Here is a 20203-nt window from a genome sequence, read left to right on the forward strand (position 1 = left end):
CTGAAGAGGTAGGGTGAGGCAGGCCCTGTGACCCTGGGTGCCTCTCCAAGAGCCCTAGGACAAAGCCCAAACTGGACTGCATTAGTTACAGATCAGGTATAAGCTAGTGGCCTTGGCTTTGCCTCTAAGAAAACTGAGCTCAACCCAGGGAAAGGCTACACAAAAACCTCAGGTGCTCCAATGTACTTCCTTTCTATTTAATATATAAAATGGTTGTATATATTAAAATTTATGATTTTTATATATTAAAGTTTATGGTTAGCATTGATTAGCTTTGTTTACCTGAGTTAAACTCCTTGCCCTGTGGTGAGCAGAAAGTGAAGACTCAAGGACAAATACTTCTAAGCCCCAGAGTTCCAGGTAGTGACAAATGCAGGAACATACTTCCTTCTGTGTGTCTGCAGGCTGGCCCCTGATGTCAACCTCATGGTCACAGCAGCCTGAGACCCTGACCAGAGAAAGGCCAGTTGCAGTGCCTTACAGAGTGTGGGCCATCGCACACGGTAGGGAATGGGCACGTGCCCTGCAGGTGGGCGCCAGAGAGATGCCACCTCACAGCAGATGGGAGAAGGATGGGGTAACCATTGTTACTGCCAGTTATCAGAGTCCTGCTTCCCCACATGTTGAAGTTTGAACATTAGAGAAGCATGCCAAGGCAAGCATATAAAGCAGGGTTTATTTTAAAAGGGGTAACACAGACTTCTCCCAGGAGGAAGAAGGGGGCCATCGCTGGTATCATGATAACCCAAGATGCGAGGTGCTCTGCCCTTTTTACATGTCCTAAGCTTTCTTTGTTCTCCTGCCTTTTCCCCCTTATCTTGTGACTAGGCTCAGGAATGTTTGGTGGAAAGGCCCAACAGTGGGAAACAGGTGGACTGAAGGGGGAAGGGCAGGGTGGAGTAGCCAAGGATACCTTAACAACCTTATAGCTCCCTGTAGGGAGGGGCAATTCCTGTAACAGGTTACCTTGACATCAGGTAGGAGCAGGGGTAGGTTCTTGATAAGGGTGGAGGAAGGGCTTTGAAGGAATTAACATTTCAATCCCTCAGGGGCAGACTCCAACTTCCAAGACTCACTCAAAATTGGCCTCCTTGATCTGACCTGACTGCCTGTCTAATTCTGGCTTCACAGTGACAGAGGAAGACTGGATTGATGCCAAAACCTTCACAGTGTTCTGACTCCTAAGTTCTCCCCAACCCTCTCCTCTCCACTCTGTGGTCCCTAGGTGAGGGTCTAAGGAGAATGTTGTCTGCTCTCCCAGCTCCCTCCTGTGATAAGGCCATGACCACTTAGGAGAGGAATGGAATCCTAAGGGCTCCTGCTCCCAATGGAGGAGAGGTGGGAGGAACCCAAGCTGACCATGCACTATGTACCAGGCCCTCAGGTAGGTGCTGAAAATAAACACTACCTCCTTGACTCTCTCAATAGCAATCCTATGAGGTGGATGTTTTCTTGACTGAGATGGGATTCTGAAGCTCAGAGAGATTAGTGACTGGCTCAAGGTCACATGGATGATGTGGTGATTCAAAACCAGGTCAGTTTGAAGTTCAGTGACCTTGAGTCTTGCCTTGTCACACAAAGCATCTTGTGAAACATGCAGGCCTTGCCTTGTGAAATCCAGCAGTTAATCCACATTCTAGTCCTACTCCACATTCCAGGTTTTAGAGCTCGTTTCACCTGTAAAAGGGGCCCAGAGGCTCCATCAAGGCCTCAAAATGACATGGGCCTTTGTATCCAGCTCAGTTCTGCAGATTGGCCTGGAATTGCTTAAGGAGAATGGACACTTCTCCATTAATAGATAATAGAGCAGGTGAAATAATAATAATAATAATAATAATAATAATAATAATGTTATGCTCGAATTCAGGACCCCCAAAGACCACCAGAGACCCAAGATCGATGTAAGCAGCAAAGAGGTGTTTATTGCGAGCTAGCTCGGTCCTCCGCGCACATACACAGCAACTGGTGACACTGAGAGGCCCCGAGCCCAGGGTTTGCAGCAGTTTTATACATTCTTTGGAGAGGGCAGGGACTTCACATACATCATAGCAAATCATCATACACCACGGGAAAATCAAATAACAACTCTAAAACATGATTAGCACATTCACTGGCGGGAACAAGTTGGGTAGGGGTGATTGGTCAGTACAAAAGGGGTATTCATTTGAACTGATTGGTTTAAGCCAAGAGGGGTGTACATGCTGAACTACATGGTTTCCCAACTTGTTATCAACCACCATAAACTGCTGGGAGGGTTATCTGACATCCCAGGTATTTCCCTGTCTCATGCTGATTGGTGGCTGTTAGGGGGCTGCTATGGATCCCCACCTAGCCTGACTGAGTCAGGGACACCTGGCACAGCAGATCTCTCCTGTAGATAAACAACTTAGCAGGGTGGGAATGTGCCTAGGAGTGCTCTGTGGGTTTTTCCAAGAACAAAGATCATGTCCCTTCCTTGGACAGGCGGTAGAGGCTGGTTTTTCAATAATAATAATACAGCAGGTGAAACTTTCCCATTTTCACATATTGAACTCCAAATTAGGGTATGGACCAGATGGGGCACATGGCCTGATAAGAAGCAAGCCAAAGTAACTTTTCCTTATGACTTAAAAGCAGAATTTGCCTTCTGATGGATGGTATCATGCAGCTAAAATCTTTTTTTTTTTTTTAAAGAGAGAGAATTTTTTTTTAATATTTATTTTTTAGTTTTCGGCAGACACAACATCTTTGTTTGTATGTGGTGCTGAGGATCGAACCTGGGCCGCACACATGCGAGGCACGCGCTACCACTTGAGCCACATCCCCAGTCCCATCATGCAGCTAAATTTATTCATTGTGGTTGGTGATGTGAGAATCTCCAGAGGGTTTAGAACTCTGGAGTTTAGGACCATTTCCCACTCAAACAGGGTAGCCCTTCCTAATCGCTTCATATGGCAGCTGTTGAGAGATGACAGGCCCCAGGTCAGAACTAGATTGGGGCTGGACAGGGGAGAGAATCATCAGGGCAATATCCTTGCCTCCCACAAAGGATACTGAAATACTGATATAGTTTGGCAAGTCCTAACACAGGCCTTTTTCAGTTCAGCTCTATTGAGAACACTTGAAGGGCCTCCCTTGTCAGTAATTAGGGCCTACCCCCCCTGCCCCCCGCCTCCATGCCAGGGCTGTAGTTCAGGACCTAGGAGTCAGCAGACAGCAGAGGACTAAGAATCTGTGGACTGTGTGTGTGTGTGTGTGTGTGTGTGTGTGTGTGTGTTGTGTGCTAGGGACAGAATCCAGGGCCTCATGCATTCTAAGCAGGTATTCTATCACTGAACCATAACCTCAGCCCCTAAGACTCTTGAGAGTTCATTTACCTCCAAACAAACACCGTGTGTCTTTGCTTGGTTGCCTTCTGACCCTGGAGAGGGGTTGTTCTGACCCTGGAGAGAGGTTGTTGGCCAAAGGCAACATCGCTGACCCGCTTAGCATACTCCTCTATATCCCATTCTGTCCTTCCTCACCAACCAGAGTGCTCACCCCTTCCTGCTGCTTCTACAGCCAAACAGCTGTAGGAGTGAGCAGAACATGTCTATCCTACTTCCTGCAGATTCTTAGCAGCTGGGAGCTCCCTCTGTTGCCTGGTCATTTCAAAGTCTTCTGGAATATTCACCTTTGTCCACTGACTGCATCACCATACCTGTAAATGCTGAGAGGCCAAGGATGTTGATTTTGTATAGGAAAATGCATTTTAGCTTTGGATTCCCTTACCTGTGGCTAACAAGAATCTTTATTTGCTTTGTTCAGGCTGTTTTTCTTGTGAAGAAAATAAGATTGCCAGTTTGGGGAGGGGGCTTTCAGGCCTCACATATAACCTTTGCTTCAGCTGTTGGAGCACAGATGGAACAGACAGGGATGCCAGGGGAGGACCCCTTTTGAGTCTTTGTGGCAGGTCAGGCCCAGTGGCACATGCTGGTAATCCCAGCAATTTAGGGGGCTGAGGCAGGAGGATCCCAAGTTCAAGGCCAGTCTCAGCAACTCAGCAAATCCCTTAGCAACTTAGTGAGACCCTGTCTCAAAATAAAATAAAAAGGATTGGGGATATAGCCCAGTTGTAGAGCACCCTTGAGTTCAATCTCCCCACCTAAAAAAAACAAAAAACAACAACAACAACAAAAAAAACAGACTTTGTGGCAGGGTAGGGTGAGGGGGACCAAAGGAAAAGTTCTGCAATCGCCTAAGCTGCCATCCCCACAGTTAGCCACCAAACACTCTGGTAGCTCTGGGCCTTTCCAGAACTCTGGGCCCCACTGGCTGCCTGTTTCAGAATTGCCCTGGTGCTTGGCACCTGCCTAAATCCCACCCTAGACGTTCTAATCTCAAAGGAGAGGAAGGGCAGGAAAGAGTCATGCTGACAAGTCCTTCTGTCTCCAGGTAATTCTCATAGCCTGAGTTTGAGAACCATTGCCCTGAACAATCAGGCCACACCCAGTTGAAGGCAGTTCTGTACAAAGCACAAATTTCCTCTTCCTAGGGTAGCTGCTTCACTCTTGGATTTTTGTGTTCATGGTCAGAAATTCAACAGAGACAGCAATATCTCTCAGTATCCTGGTGCTCTCTGCAGAGGAATGAGCCAGCCAGGCACGAGAAGCAGCCTCCCAGGGGCCCACTGCAGAGCCCTCCTCTCCTGTGACCCCAGCAGGGCCTTGCCCTGAAGTATTTTGGCCAGTTGACAGTTTGGGAAAACCCCAAGAGAGTCACAGAAGCAGCTGCAGAGGTGGCAGGGAGGGGAAGGTGTCACAGAGGGCTGGCATCTTCCACTTGGGTGCTGTCTGGTCTCCTGCCCTGACAGAGGCCCTAAGTCCACTCCTCAGCCCAACCTTGGGACTCTCCCCTTTGATTGCCTGCTGCACCCCATTCCAGTGCACCCATTTCCTCCTGATTCCCAGGTCAGCCTCTGTTCTCTCGTCTGGACCTCTGTGCCAGGTGGGGCCCCCCGCTTGCTAGCCTACAAATTTGAATTCATTTTTCAAAATCAACTTCAGCTCCTTCACCTTTTCCATGAATCCTTCCTGCTACCTTGAGCTAGAATCGATCCCTCCCTCCCTCCTGTGGTGCCTGGGAGCTGGCACATCCTTTACACCTGTCTCAGTGGTCACGTTTCTCACGTTTGTTCATGGTCACAGCCCTCACGTCTCTGGGCACTCCTGTCAGCATGCAAAGCCCTGCAAGCCTCTTCACTGTGACAGCTGCAGCTTTGAGTAGGTGTGCAGGGAAGTTGGTTCTTGTTTTAGCTCTGTGGTCTGGAGGTAGTTCAAGGCTTGATTTTCTTTGACACAGATTGCGGTGGGTTTTCTACTGTCTTATTTCAGAAGTGAGGAGATTAAGACAAGGTAAACACTCAGTGACACCTCAGTGCTTAAAAGCCTATTAGTCTCTACTTTGGTCTGTAATTTCCTCCCTGATGCTATTACAATATGCCATTATCTTGTTCATTTGTTTTCTTGTCTCTTGGTCCTTTGGCCTGCGTTACCTATTAGAGCGTAAACTCATGTTAAAACTGGTCTTGGAAATCAGGATTGAAAATCAAAATCAGCTCCTTGTTTCCCTGGTGTAGAAGATTAAACATGCTCAAAATGCCCAAGCAAGAGCAAAAAATACATTTATTTAAAAAATAGAACAGAGAGAGGGAAAGAGAGTCCTCTGAAGAGGACAGGGTCCAGAGCATGTGCCTGAGAGAGTGAGGGTGTCTTGCCCCTTTATAGAGTTCAGGTTTCCTTTCTTCTCCTGTCCCCTTTTTCTCTTATCTTGCTATGTGAACAAAAGGTAGGAATGACCAGAAGCAGAAAAGGAGCCACCCTGGAGGTATTAACAACTCCTTGCTGGGAGACAGGTAACCTTGGCAACAAGTTGTGAAGGGGGGAAGTGTTCTGGAGGTATTAGCATTTTTTTTCTTTTTGAAACCAACCCAATCTTTCATTATCTATACTGCCTGTCTAGCCTTTGCCCAGTCTCAATGTGAGTCGGGTATATGGGATATACTTGCTCCCTACTGGGTCTTCAGAGATAATGAGTGGGACCTTCACAGTGTCCATAGATGTTTACTATGAATAGGGTAAATCCAAAATCCTTGAAAATTATGTAGAGGCAGGTATAAAATTAAATATTTCATCCTGTCCCTAAATACTCTGACAGGTAACTTACAACCACAGTCTGTATTTTTCAGATCAAGCGTAGATACCACATTGACATGCAACCTTGACTTCCACAGGCTCAAGCTGTAAAGGTAAAAATTTTAAGCTGATTCTAAGCCGCAGAGCCAGAGTTAAAGTGTAAAGGACCGGACACTGTGAAGTTTCTAAAACTGCAAGGCTTGGGTTGTAAAGTAAGAGACCATTGATATGTAAGAGACCATTGATATGTTAAATACCTTGGCTACCCCGAAGCCTTTGATCTCTGTAGCTGTTAGGACAATAGCGGAGCTGCCCCAGTAAACATTCTCACTGACTCCTCTGGTGGTCTGATAAAACTTGGGACTTTGAGTCGCCTGGCACTAGGCACCACGGGCCCAGAACCAATCAGTTTAAATATCCCCCCCCCCCACTTAAGAGTAACCAATCACCCCCGTCCAATCTGTTCCCGCCAGTAAATGTGCTAATCTTGACTCAGAGTTGTTGTTCAATTTTCAGGCGTCTCTTGTTGATTTGTTCAGATGTATGCAAAGCCCCCGCCCCCCCCCCCCCCCCCCCGCCCTCTCCAAAAGGTGTACTTAAGCTCAGCTTAACCTCTGCTCTGGGCCCTGGACTGCTCTTCCTTTTTGTGCGAGCCGGCCTGGGGACTCAGCGCGCTGAACCGGATTCTAATAAACTCCCTCTTGCACATTGCATAAAGTTAGTCTCTTGGTGGTCTCTTCCTCCGACGCTTCGCCGGACCCTTACAAAGCCTTATTCCAATTCTGTGTGGCTTTAGCCATGTGTTAGTACGAAATCCTTAGGGAAGGATTTTGGAACAAATAGTCTGAGCAGAGGAAAAGAGGATGGCCTTTGCTCTACATACTGCTGGTTACTTCCCAGGCTAAGAACTTGGCTCAGGAGCCTGACAGGATGGTTAGCCAGCTGTGTAGATGTGTAGTCCTGAAAGTGTCTCTTGTGTCCTCTTCCTTAAAATCCATTCTGTGGGAAAGGGTACCCCAGGCCAGCAGCTACCCCAATGACGGCACTCGTCTCTATAAGCTGACCTCCCCAACATTGGCCTGCAGGCACTGCTGGATGGACATAGCCCAACACATGCCTCAGCCCACACCTGCACATCTGTACACAGCAGCCCCAGGAAAGTCCCCAAGATTTTTAGGACAAGGGAAAGGCACAGTACTTTCTCCACCAGAGCATTCTGTCTCTGCCATAACCCAGTTGGGTGAACTTTGGGCCTCTCACTCCCCTTGGCAAATCTCTGGTTCCGGGAGAGAGCTGGGCTTGCCCCTCCTTTTAAGATTCTAAGTCAAGTTCTTAGTTGGAGCCAGACATGGGCAGGGCCTGGCTCTTCTTCAAGGCCTGGCTCAGCTCCTCCGGCCTGCTCCCCAAGCCCTCTGTCCTCACACCTCCCCACAGCATCTGCCACACAGAAGTGGGCAGGCGAGGGAGCTGGGAAACTCCCTTCGCCAGGCTGCCAGCTGAGTATAATTAGCCTCACGGCTCCCACAGAGGCGACACTGTGTGCTTGCCAAGGCCACTGTCTTCTCCCGCTTGTTGGCTGCTCCTCAGGACAGTTGAACCTCCAGCCTCACTTTGCTGGGTTTGAAAAAGCAAGAGCCGAAAACAGAAGAGGGGAACATAACCAAAATGGAGAAATCTGATCTTGGTGAGGGGTCCTGGAGGCAGCAGAGGCCATGGGGTGGCTGTTTCCCCAGAGCACACCCTCAGCCCTCAGCCCTTCAGCCCCTTCCCCCTAGCCATTCCAGGCCCCATGAACAGTGCAGTGGGAAGATGCATCTCTGGGAATCTCCAGATAGCAGCTGCCCTTGCTGACTGGGGGTTTCTGTAACAAAAGTCTTTTAGGGCCTGGCCATAGGGCCTCAGCTGTTCTAAATGATATGTTTCAAGTGGTTTTGCTTTTGAGGAACTTGCTGCCCAGGACTTCAAGTGCCAACACTGACCAGTGCATGTCCTAAGGCCTCCACTGGCCACAGCCTCATTCACCACACACACCCTGGCTCCCACCCACTTACTGCTGGTCCTGGACTCCTGTGGCCAAGGAGAGGTGGAGAGATGTTGGTAAGTGCGTTTCCTTTGGCCCTGGAGTAATTCCAGGCTGTGCTGAAGCTCTGGAAGGCAGTCAGAGCAAGCCTGAGACGTGAGCCCTGACTTGAGAATGAACCTCAACACACATACTCTGTCCTCTTCGGAGGCAAATGACACATCTGAAATGCAGAAGTAGAAATTTTGCTGATTATGAGTTTCCTCCTCGGAGCCTTCACTTTTTTATTACTGCTGAAGGTACTGGTCAATCCCAGCTAACCCAGGCACCCACCAGATCCTGCCTGTTCATACTCATGTCAAACCCTTCCCATTGTGATCCGAACTGTCTTTTTAGTCTTGTCACCAGCTCCTCTCTACATTGACTAATTTGTCCTTCAAGTATACCATTTATCCATCCACTCATCCATCCAGTTCTTCAATTATTTTGAGATAGGGTCTTGCTAAATTGCTGAGGCTGCCCTTGGACATGCAATCCTCCTTTCTCAGCCTCCCTAGTGTCTGGAATTATAGGCATGTGCCATCATAGCCTCCTCTATTTCTTCATTTATATTTATCATGAACCAGGACTGATAGGGATAGAAATCATCCTTCCATTTGTGAGGGGCAAGGACAGATTAATAGGCATTACTGTTATTGCTATGGGCCAGTCTGTCTGGTGACCCACTGCTGGTTTTCCTCCTGCCTTTCATATGGATCTGCTCCATTGGATCCTGCCTCCCTGGAAGCCATAGAAAACTAAGTTCTCAGGTAGCAAGCTGTAATAGTCATCATTCCTGTGTCTAGTGTTTACCATGTCACAGTGGAAGAACTGGACTACACCCCCAGGCAGGATGGCCCCTGGCTGCATGGACAAATGCCCTTGTCCTCTGGCTGCCTTTTGGTGTTGGCCAATGGGAAGCCTGGAGAAAGATCAAAGGGAGGAAGGGAAGGGATGTCTGTATTCATTTCCTGACAACCTTCCCACAAGGCCTCCCAGACTGGGCCGTGACCCTGGAAGGAAGGTCACAGCTTTTCTCCTTCTTCATTCCTAGTAATGTTAGTGTCTCTGCTATTGCCCCCCGGCGGCTGCAGCCTCCCTGGTGCTTCTGCTATACCCTCTGCCAACTTTGTAAATGGATGGCCACTGCCCCATACTGTCTCTCGGCTCTAGGTAGAAGAAAGCTTAGATTGTCGCAGGACCTTATCAACTTGCTGCTTCTCATATTTTTTATTTCGTTTAATTTTTATTTTTTATTTAAATAGGTATAAAAGAATGTACAGTGAAAAGTCCTCCTCCCTATATTTCTCAAATACACAATTTTCCCTATAGGAAAGCATTGAAATGCTTCATTTTATTTTTGTGCTTAAAGATGTAAAATTTACCATTTTAATTTTTGTGTGCTCATGATGCTGGGGATGGAATGCAGGGCCACATGCATGATAGGCAAGTGCTTTACCACTGAGCTACACCCCCAGCCTTCAATAATTAGTTACGTTTTTTTTTTGGAGACAGGGTCTCACTAAGTTGCTTGAATTTGTGATCCTCCTGCCTCAGCCTCCCAGGTTGCTAGGATCAATACAAGTGTGTGTCTTAGCATCCAATCATTTTGATCATTTTAAAGTATATAGTTCAGTGGCATTAAGTACATTCACGTTCTTGTGCAATCATCGCCACATCCATCTCCAGAACTTTGTCATTTTTGTCATTTGAGACTGTATCCTTTTTTTTTTTTTTTTTTTTTTGAGACTGCATCCTTTAAATACTAACTCCCTGATGGGTTTTTGTGAATCCTTCCAGAGATATCTGATGCATATTCTAGCAAATATATATGAATATTCTTCTTCCTTTAAGAAAACACAAATTATTTTGTTTAGTAACACATCTCAGGTATCATTTCCCATTATACAGTTTCTCATCTTTCTTGTCAGCCTTCCTTGTACGGATATTTAGCCTTTGTTGCGTTACATGGCTGGAAACTGAGGGTGTTTGTAACCCTTTGCTGTACAGATGGACCTGAAGGGTCTTTAGTTTGCTGCTAGCCTCCAGCTCCTTTTCTGGTGTAGCTCCCATTCTGCCTCCCTGCATGCTATACCAACCCCTGGATTTCAGAGCCACCAGGTCCTCAGACTTTGCAGACTCCCTGGGTTCTGGATTTGCTGTTCCTTTCAGGAACTCACACTTCTAACTCCATAGTAGCCCAGCTCATCTCGTTGGAGCCCTGTGTCCTAGACTGACAGCCTATGTTCCAGATGTGATAAACACAGGGAAGCATAAAAGTCCTTGATGGTCCCTGCATCCATGGGGGAGAAAAGTAGAAAAAGCCTCCTCATCCAAACAAACATAGGCCTCCAGATTGATGCTAGACGGTGTAGGATAAATTATTCTGGGAAGCATCCACACCAGGCCTGTAGGGAGAGGCCCAGCTCTTGTTCACAAATGTGAGGAGCCCAGCACTGGGTCTCCACATTTTTTTTTTTTTTTAGTTATAAATGGACACAATATCTTTATTTTGTTTATTTATTTTTATGTGGTGCTGAGGATTGAACCCAGTGCCTTATATGTGCCAGGCAGGCACTCTGCCACTAAGCCACAGCCCCAACCCCTCCACATTTTTTGTGTGTGTGTGTGTGTGTGGTACTGGGGATAGAAACCAAAAGTGCTCTACCACTGAGCTACATCCCTCTTTCTTTCTTTCTTTCTTTTTTTTTTTTAAGAGAGAGTGGGGGAGAGAGAGAGAGAGAGAGAGAGAGAGAGAATTTTAATATTTATTTTTTAGTTATCGGCGTACACAACATCTTTGTTTGTATGTGGTGCTGAGGATCGAACCCGGGCCGCACGCATGCCAGGTGAGCGCGCTATCGCTTGAGCCACATCCCCAGCCCCCCCTTTCTTTTAAGACAGGTGAATTGCTGAGGCTGGCCTCAAACTTGCAATCCTCTTGCTTCATCCTCCCAAGTATCTGGGATAACAGAATGTGCCACTTTCTGTCTCCAAAGTTTGTTAACTTATACCTAGATTTGCTGACACCTACCCTGGGAGTTAAAAGCACCCAGAGCCTATTTATTTTTTCGTCCATACCCTATACTGTTTTCTAGTCTAGCACTACCATTATCATCATCACTTTCTAATAAAAGAAAGAATTGTAGAAGCTGGGTACAGTGGCACAATCTGTAATCCCAGATGCTCAGGAAGCTGAGGCAGGAGGATCTCAAATTTAAGGCCACTCTGGGCAATTTAGTGGGATACCCATTTCAAAAGAAAAAGTGTTTAAGTGGGGGAGGGGATATAGCTTAGTGGTAGAGCACTTGCCTAGCATGTGCAAGGCCCTGAGTTCAGTTCCCAGCACTGAATAAAAAAAAAAAAAAAAAGGAAAACAAAAAATTGCAGAAAAATGGAGGAGAGCTGGGTGCAGTGGGGCACACCTATAATCCCAGCAACTTGAGAGCCCAAGACAGGAGTATCACAAGTTTGAGGTCAGCTTCCAGCAATTTAGCAAGACCCTGTCTCAAAATAAATAAAAAGGTCAGGGGATATAGCTCAATGGTTAAGTGCCCCTGGTTTCAATCCCTAATCCCCAAGAGAAAAAAAGAAAAAAGGGAGAGAAAATGGTAGAGAAAGCCTCCGCCCACAAGCAAATATATAGGATTCAAGATTTATGCTAGAAGGTGTAGGATAAATTACAAAGAAAAATGCTTTCCCCCTAATACTAACAGTAATCAACATAAATGTACTCAGAATGCCTAAGAAGCACAAAACACCCTATGGAACAATACTGTGCTTTTCACCCTCCAACTGATGAAGAACAAGGTTCAGAGAAGTAAAGGGGCCAAAAGGCCAACAACAGAAGTGGGACTGAATCAGTCCCTAGACTCAAAAATCTCTAGGAATGCATATCGAGTTTGACCAGAGGCCCTAAAACAAGCCAGCACTAAACTAGGCATAGGCATTAAGAAAGGATTAATTAACATGAAAGAACTAAAGGAAACAAGGCCCTGGGAGCAACCACCAAAGTTGCAAAACTAGGTCAAGTTTCAAGATGAGCTCTCAGGGGACACTTTAGGGGACACTTAGAAATGGCTGGAGGGCTGGAGACCAGCTAAACAGGCAGGATGACTTGAGAGGTTGCTCTGGACAAGACAGAGGGGCAGGCAAAGAGGAGGATCCTCTCTGTGCAGGTGGCTGATCACATTGTAATCTCTACTTTCAGGAGTGCAGAAACTTCCAGAAAGGATCTTGTCCCTCTTGACCAAAAGGTTGAGAGGTCGGACTTTGATTTCTTTGGAGGCCAAGTAAAGGTGAAGTCAGGGCATTCAGTAGGAAGGTATGACCACAATGTAAGAAATGGACTCAGCTGTGTAAATAAGACGATCCATAACCAGCACCTCCACTACAGCTTCCTCTCCTGTCCACCATGGGTCTGAAGTGCTGCTGGTGGTGGTGAGGTATTTCCGCTTCCTAGACTGACGAAAACTGGCAAAGCAGGGATCGAGATGGGAGCTCACCATACTTGGGTTGAAGGAGACTTCATCCACAAAGAGCACTCTCTGCAGAGAAACCTTTCTCCCCTCTAATCCCTTGAGGGTCAGTGGAGAGAAGCCCTCAGGAGAAAGCGGAAGCTAGGAGGCCACTTGGGGGACATTCTGAGTGTCCCCCTTGCTGAGGTCCCACCCTTCAGGCCTTCTGGGGGAGCATTCATGACAAGAATAGCTCGGCTCATTAAAAACGGTAAGCTCTTCAGTACCACCCATCCTGACCCAGTACCTGGGTGTGCAGGCCCACAGGGGCGGGCCAGGGAGGACAGACTGATGGGCCAGCCCCTCATACAAAGGGCATGTGCCCAAACCACAGCAGCCCAGGTGGTGTCACATGAGGGTCTGAGAAAAGTACAAGCAGGGAGTAGTGGGGTGGGGCAGTCCTGAGACAACTGCTGGCCGAGGCTGAGCATAGGCCTCACACCTGGCTGAGCACTTCTCCGGAGAGGGCTGTAGAGCTGTGGCCTCACACCTTCTCACACACCTAAGACCCTTCACTACTTCAGAAAAGGGATGTGAGGACACAAAGAGGAGGAAAAACTACAGAAAGAAAATCTTCTAACCTCGGAGTTTCTGCAGGAGTATCAATGATACAGAACTATATTTGGGAAGCTCCTCAAAGAGAAAAAGGCTTCCCAGCCTCTAACTTGATAGAGACCCTGGACTTGGGATGAGAGGGAAGCTGAGGGGTGGGCCCTGCCTGATTTTCCTGGAATGAGTCCAAGGGAGGTGGCAAAGTTAGAAAGGGCCATGTGGCATGTCCATCTTTCCATGGTGGCAGGCTGCAGAGAGTCCTGTGTACTTGGGAGAGCATGGGCAAAGGAGAGAGAATAGCTGCTGAGGGAATTTGTGGGCAAGAAGTGACAGCCCAGAAGTGACCAGAGAGGGAACTCCAGCAGATGCCAGGGGGACAGCTGGCCTAGGATGGAATGAGCTCTAGCCTCCTCCCATGTGCTGGGTAAATGCACCTGGACTCAAGAAAATTCCAGGAACTGGCAGGAGAGTGGGAGAGGAATAGCCAATCTCTGGATTGACTTGATTAATGCTGAGTGTCTTCCATATCAGGGGAGCAGGAACTGAGACAAAGAAATGAGGTCAAAATGAAAAATGAAACATTGAGGGTCTCGGGAGTTCATAATCCACTTGAATCTAATATATGTAATACGAGATGTCAAGAGCTTTGTAATATTCTGAACAACCAATTTAAAAAAAAAAAAAAAAAAGAACGAAAAATGAGGGCTGGGGATGTGGCTCAGGTGGTAGCGCGCTCGCCTGGCATGCGTGCGGCCCGGGTTCGATCCTCAGCACTACATACAAAACAAAGATGTTGTGTCCGCCAATAACTAAAAAATAAATATTAAAATTCTCTCTCTCTCTCTCTCTCTCCTTTAAAAAAAAAAGAATGAAAAATGAATTCTTATACAATCAAATATGTGCACTGAAATTCTAACATGCTACATAAAAGGCAGAAAACCCAGAATCTATAAGGATCAAATTTATACAATAAAACCCTTCAAACAAAAGGCAATATACTGGGGAAAATGACTACATTTCACGTGATAAAATACTAAGTTTCTTTGTGATGATCTTTCCTCCCCTCCCTATCCTTTCCACCCTCCACCCTTTGGTACTGGAGATTGAACCCAGGGGCACTCTAACACTGAGCTCCATTTCAGCCTTTTAAAAAGTTTTTGAGACAGGAACTTGCTAACTTACCCAGATTGTCCTCAAACTTGCGATCTTCCTGCCTTGGGCTCCCAAGTGCCTGGGACTGGAACTATAAGCATGCAGCACTGCGTTTGGCCATAAGTTTAGTAAAATCTGATGCTGATGAGAGGACAGAGAAGCAGCCTCTCTCAATGGCTGTTGATAAGATCATAAATTGTTACAACCTCACCTGTAATCCCAGCTCCAGAAGCTGAGACAGGAGGATCAGGAGTTCAAAGCAAGCTTCAGCAAAAGTGAGGCACTAAGCAACTCAGGGAGACCCTATCTCTAACTAAAATACAAAATAGGGCTGGGGATGTGGCCAAAAAAAATTGTTACAACTTCATTCATTGAGAGCAGTTTAGCAATATCTTTCAAAACTGAAGTACACAGTTCCTTTGACCATTGTTGCAGTTCTAGGAATTTACTCTGTAAATATATCCCCACATAGCCGCAGAATGTTTGTTCAAATAGCATGTTTTTGTAATAGCAAAAAATTTGGAACAACCTAAAGGTCTATAGTAAGGAACTGAAAAATAAATAAATAATGATATATCAATGGAATACTATGTGGCCATTCAAAATGAAATGGATCTGTGTATGCTGATATGGACAAATCTCTGAGAAACAATTAACTTTTGAAAAAATAATGTGAAGTCAGGCATGGTGGTACATACCTGTAATCCCAGCTACTCAGAAGGTTGGGGCAGGAGGATCACAAGTTCAAGGTCATGGTGAGCAATTCACTGAGGCCCTGTCTCAAAATTAAAAAGGGTTGAGGGGTGCTGAGGTTGTAGCTCAGTGGTAAAGCACTTGCCTAGCACAGGTGAGGCCCTGGGTTTGATCCTCAGCACCACATAAAAACAAATAAATAAAATAAAAGTGAAATTCTTTATATATATATATATATATATATATATATATATATATATATATATATATATATAAAAACTATCACTAAGGCATTTTGACAAATGAAATTAACAAGTTAGTTATCGGCAGACACAACCACTTTGTTGGTATGTGGTGCTGAGGATCGAACCCGGGCTACTCGCATGCCAGACGAGTGCGCTACCGCTTGAGCCACATCCCCAGCCCAAAAAAGTTAAATTCTTAAAAAATAATAATAAAAATAAAAAATGGCTGGAGATATAGCTCAGTGGTAGAGTATTTGCCATGTGTGAGGCCCTGGGTTCAATCCCCAGTATACACACATACACACACACACACACACACACACACACACACAAAAAAAAAAAAAAAACCAACCAAGGTGAAAAATTATTATAGTTATTTCCCATTTGAATTTAATTAAATAACAACTTAATTAATTTTTTGTAATACAGAGGCTTGAACCAAGAGGTGCTTTGCACTGAGCTATCCTTAATCCTCCCCCCCCCCCCCCCCCCCCGCTTTTATTTTCTCTCTCTCTCTCTTTTTTTTTTTTTTTGTGGTGCTGGAGATTGAACCCAGAGCCTTGCACAAGCTAGGCAAGCACTCTACCACTGAGTTACATTCTTGGTATTTTTTTTTTTTTCCTGTTTTGAGACAGGAAAAAATTTCCAGGCTGGCCTTGATCTTGCAATCCTCCTGCCTCAGCCTCCCAAGTAACTGGGATTATAGGTGATCCACTTGCATTTTTAAAAAAGAATCTATGTACAAATAATGCATGTTTGTGTGTGGGTATATTCTAAAAGTGCACAAAAGCTAAAAATCTGTCTATATATTCTCATGGAATAATTTTGTACTATTTGAATGGTTTAGCGTCTGTATGTTTTATTTTTATCATGGTTTATAAGGTGCAGAGGCAAGTGGGAAACAAAACTAGTGGGAGGAAGGTACAGCAAACACTTATGCCAGCCCAGAGCCAGGGGTAGTGGGAGGTTTTGTGGGGGAAATTGGTGCTTTCCATGTGACAGCCTTAGACATCATGACCTGAGTCACAGCCACCTTACAGACTGTGATAAAAGTCCACAACCTTCCAAAGGCCGTCATTGCTGGCATATTCTAGAACAGATTATCCTTAAGGCAGGAGGATTTGAGGCTCCCAGTGGGGATAGGAAGGACCAATAAGAAAGCATATGCAGGGAGAGGCAGAGAATCAGGGCTCTTGTCTCTGGCTGGGCTGTTGTCACTCTTCCAAGTTCCACAGGGACTATGATACCTCCAGATAAACTTGACCTGCCCTAGAAACAGAAACTCCTATTTCTCAACAAAATCTACCTAAGCTCAAAGGTGAGATCAACAAAGAGTTTCAAAGATAAGTTTAGATTATTATTAAGAAAATGGAAATGAAGAATTATTAAAAGAATTATTAAGAAGACATTCAAAGCCCAGCAGCATATGAGTAATAAGGGAACTGCCAACATGAAGCAAAGAAAATTAATCAAATTCAGACAAAGAGATCCCATTTTCCAAATATCATATTAGCAAAAAAATGTTAAGGATTGCTACAGTTCAATGTTGATGCGTGGGTGGCCAAAGAGGTGCTCTCAAGTCTTATTTGGGAGAGTAAAAATGAGCCCAAGCTTTTTGGAACCCAAGTTGATATGTGGATTCACTCTGAACTGGCAGCTGCCCTTCTGGGAATCTACCCTCTGACATCCTCACACAAGGCACACACAAGGATGTTTATTTCAACACTGTTTACCTAGTAAAATGTTGGAAACAACTAAATGATCATCAAATGGAACCCAGATGAACAATTTGTGATACAGCTACAGCTTGGAATCTTTAAAAGACAGAGGTACAGGGCTGGGGTTGCGGCTCAGTAGTAGAACACTCGCATAGCACATGCAAGGCCCCGGGTTCGAGCCTCAGCACCACATAAAAATAAATAAATAAAGGTATCGTGTCCAACTACAACTAAAAAAAAAAAAAAAAAAAAGACAGAGGTAGATTTAGATCACTTATTGGAACTATCACTAAGGCATTTTGACAAATGAAATTAACAAGTTAAAAATATGATACATATAGTATTTTATATGTGTATTTATTTTAAGTTCTTTCCTAATCCTAAGATTATATCATTCCTAAAAACAGGTATGAAAGGATGTACACAAGCAATAAAGAGTGGTTACCTGGGCTGGGACTGTAGCTCAGTGGTAGAGCGCTTGCCCAGTTTGTGTGAGGCACTGTGTTTGATCCTAGGCACCACATAAAAATAAATAAATAAACACACACACACACATATGTATGTATGTATATATATATATATATATATATATATATATATATATATAAAATGTGTGTGTATATATATATATATATATATATATATATATAAAATGTGTGTGTATATATATATATATATATATATATATATATATATATATATAAAATATATAGTGTCCATCTACAACAATAACAACAAAGTAATTACCTATAAGGAGAAATAATATAGAGATATGTAAGTTTTACTACATACATTTCTGTGTTGGATCTTTAATTTTATAGTTTTTAAACAATGAGCATGCATGAATGTATTACTAGTGATGGTGTGAATGCTCATGATGGGTAGTGTACATACTGGCCTCATTAGTTACGAGGTGTGTAAGAAAAAATAAACTAAACCTCAAGGCAGCTTTTTTTTTTTTTTTCTATAAAAATAAGGCTGGAATTGTAGCTCAGTGGGAGAGCACTTGTCTAGCATATGTGCGGCACTGGGCTCAGTTCTCAGCATGACACATAAATAGTAAATAAAAATAAAGGTCCATTAACAACCAAACATATATAATGGCTAATAAGCTAAGTGTGTGGCACAGGTCTATAATCCCAGCTGCTTGGGAGGCTGAGGCAGGAGGATTGCAAGTTCAAGCCAGTGTGGGCAACTTAATGATACCCTGTCTCAAGAAATAAAAAGGGCTGAGGATATGGCTCAGTCATAGAGTCTCTGGGTTCAATCACCAGTACTAACCCTCCTCATAAAAAGGGCTAATAATAGGTTTGTTGCGAGGGTAACATGAATTGATGTAAACAAAATGCTTCGATGAGACTGGCATATGGTAAGTGTTGCAGTTAGGATTACTTATGCAAACATAAGCTTTACTTCACAAGTAGGTATGTGCTTGGGCGGAGACTCACACCATAAAGCCATAGCTCACTTGAGTGTGAGTTGGAGAGAGATGCCAGGTATAAATGTCTGCCTCGAAAGGAGAGTCTGATACTACTGAGAATGGAAGCCAGACTGAGGACTGCTCCCTGGCCAGCCTCCCGTCTTCTGATAGACATCCTCGACATCATTGTGCTGGCAGGAATTCATGTCAAGTTTTTCTGTTGCTACCTGAGTTGGCCGGTATTGCTGACCACAGAGGTAGAACCCATCTGGTCTAACACACAAGTTCCGTGGAGGCACCGAGGAGCTGGTGACTTGGAGGATGGACACATGTTCAGGACCCTCTCATGGGTTCTCATCAGGAACCTCTGGCATTCAGCACCAGGAGAGTGGTCCTTGGAGTAGCATCAGCAGGCCTTGGACCAGGAGACTCACTTACATAACCCTTGTGCTTTGGAGACCCACATAGACTGCTGGGTTCCTCCAACAACAGATTCCACCGATAACTTCAAGGACATTTAATTTTTTTTTTTCAAAACTTGATGACATTCTCTCTCTCTCTCTCTCTCTTTTGGTAGAAATTAACTACAAAATTTTTCCCCTTTGTAAACAACATACCTCAATAGGGATGATCAGCCCTTGATGGTATGAAGATTTAAAAATATATGCAGAGGGCTGGGAGTGTAATCCAGTAGAGCACTTGCCCAGCATGCTTGAGATTCAAGGTTTGATTCCCAGCATGGCAACAATACCAACAAAAATATTGCAGAGAGATACCGTTTGTATAGTATTTAAATGTGTGTGTGTGTGTGTGTGTGCGTTTGTGCATTCATGCTCATGCGTGTTTTAATAATACTTCTGGCAAAGATGCAAGAAACTTAATATATGCAACCATTTCTGTGAACAAGATAAGTTCATACACGCCTTTTGGATAGTATCTTGGCAATATCTCTCAAGAACTAGAAAAACATTCACAGTAGTTTCTTTTCTGAGAATTTATCTCAAGGAAAATATAAATCAAAAAGGAAAGATAGAAAAGTAAAGCAAATCCCATTTTGCTGCTATATCATTTAAATATATAAAACTGAAAACAAATTGTCCTATAGAAGCTGGGCTAAGTGGCACAGGCCTGTAATACCAATTACTCAGGAGGTGGAGGCAGAAGAATCACAAGTTCAAGGCCAGCCTGGGTAACTTAATGGGACCCTGTCTCAAACAGACAAATTGCTGGGCATTTAGTTCAGTGGTAAAATGCTTGCCTAGCATGCACAAGACCTATGTTCCATCCCCAGTACTGGGGAAAACAAACAAACAAACAAACAAACATGTAGACAGTTCTACAGAGGGACACAGTAATTTTGTAGAATATTATTCAATTATTTAAAAATATGATATGAGGACTATATAGGAACATGGAAATGCCAATAAGAAAGAAGTAACATCTGTACTGCCTTACAATTACAACCATATAAAAGTACACTTGCATACACACAGACACACAGACTCATGGCCTGAGTGATGAGCTGCTGGGCACTTTCCTATATGTATCACACACTAGCCAGTCCCCTCTCCTCCAAGGTCCTGTAGCAGTGAGCTGAATTCATCACCTAGTGCCCTCCCAGGCATACGTAGGTTGCTCAATACATGTTTTGGAAGAAATGTTCTGTTGATGTTGCTAGGATGCTTGGTAGTACCA

Source organism: Callospermophilus lateralis, chromosome 3 (assembly GCF_048772815.1).
Source record: "Callospermophilus lateralis isolate mCalLat2 chromosome 3, mCalLat2.hap1, whole genome shotgun sequence".
Lineage (NCBI taxonomy): Eukaryota > Metazoa > Chordata > Mammalia > Rodentia > Sciuridae > Callospermophilus > Callospermophilus lateralis.